Source organism: Otolemur garnettii, unplaced genomic scaffold (assembly GCF_000181295.1).
Source record: "Otolemur garnettii isolate 467f Iridium unplaced genomic scaffold, OtoGar3 scaffold00181, whole genome shotgun sequence".
Classification (NCBI taxonomy): domain Eukaryota; kingdom Metazoa; phylum Chordata; class Mammalia; order Primates; family Galagidae; genus Otolemur; species Otolemur garnettii.
The window spans coordinates 773,455-774,789 of record NW_003852576.1 but is presented as its reverse complement, the minus strand read 5'-3'; positions in this window follow the sequence as shown (position 1 = coordinate 774,789).

The window sequence follows — 1,335 nt, the reverse complement described above, 5'->3', positions numbered from 1 at the left end:
GAATTCTAAGAGCCCAGGCAATCATGGTTTGAGACACTAAGGAAATTTTGCTAACTATGGTTTGAGGGCAAGGAAGTCAAAGTGGCTCATGTCAGGAACTGAGCATTAGATTGCAGGTTAAGACACTCAGCCGAGACAACGTCTCAATAATCTAGCCTCTGTTTATGAAGCTATGAGCCCTAAATCATATCTTACATTTCTTTTGTCTTATTCACTTTTTGTATGGCATATAGCAGATACTTAATAAATGGGAGGTGAATGGACACGAAAACATTCTCCTTGAATTAGACATTCAGTCTATCAACAATTTTTTAGCCTTTAATTTCATCAAACCACATTCACAACCACTTTCTTACCTCTCATCACGAGTGTCTTAGCAGCAAAATAAAATTAAAGCTTCTGCCAATCTCTGAGTTAGAAAGGAAACTTTAATAGTCAGCAATTTTGTGACGCCTTCAAGTTCCCTGACGTAGTAGGAATCACTTGGAATTCACTAACTCAGTGGCGTGTCTTGAACACAAAGAACATATTTTTTCTTCTGTATGAGTTTAGGTCCCCTTTTTACAATATTTTTTATTTATTTATTTTTAATTTTTACTTTTTTAGTCCGGGATGGGGGCACCAAGGCTATGTCAGGGAAGGCAAGTCAGCCCTGGCCTCCAAGCTCACCCTGGCCACTGTCCAGATGACCCAGCCTGCTGCAAACGAAAGGCTAGTTTTTTGTTTTTTTTTTCTGAGACAGAGTTTCAAGCAATCTTCCTGGGTAGAGTGCTGTGGCATCACGGTTCACAGCAACCTCAAACTCTTGGGCTTAAGCGATTCTCTTGCTTTAGCCTCCCAAGTAGCTGGGACTACAGGCACCCTCCAACAGGCCTGAGTATTTTTTTGTTGTTGTTTAGTAGGCCTGGACCAGGTTCTTACCCGCCAGCCTTGGTGTATGTAGCTGGTGCCCTACCCACTCAGCTACAGGCACTGCCTTGTTTTTATTTTTAAAAACAAGTCTCACTTTATTGCTCTGGGTAGGGTGCCACTGTGTCATAGTTCACAGCAACCTCAAACTCTTGGGCTTGAGCAACCCTCTTGCCTCAGCCTCTTGGATGGCTGGGACTACAAGTGATGGCCACAATGCCTGGCTAGGTTTTTTTCTATTTATATTAGAGACATGTTCAGGTTTTATATTAGAGACATGTTCATGTTTTTTTCTATTTATATTAGAGACAAGTTGGTCTCAAACTCCTAAGCTCAAGGGATCTTCCTGCTTCAGCCTCCCAGAGTGCTAAGATTACAAGTGTGAACCACTATACCAGCTGTCTGCAGCCTTTGTATTTTTTTTTT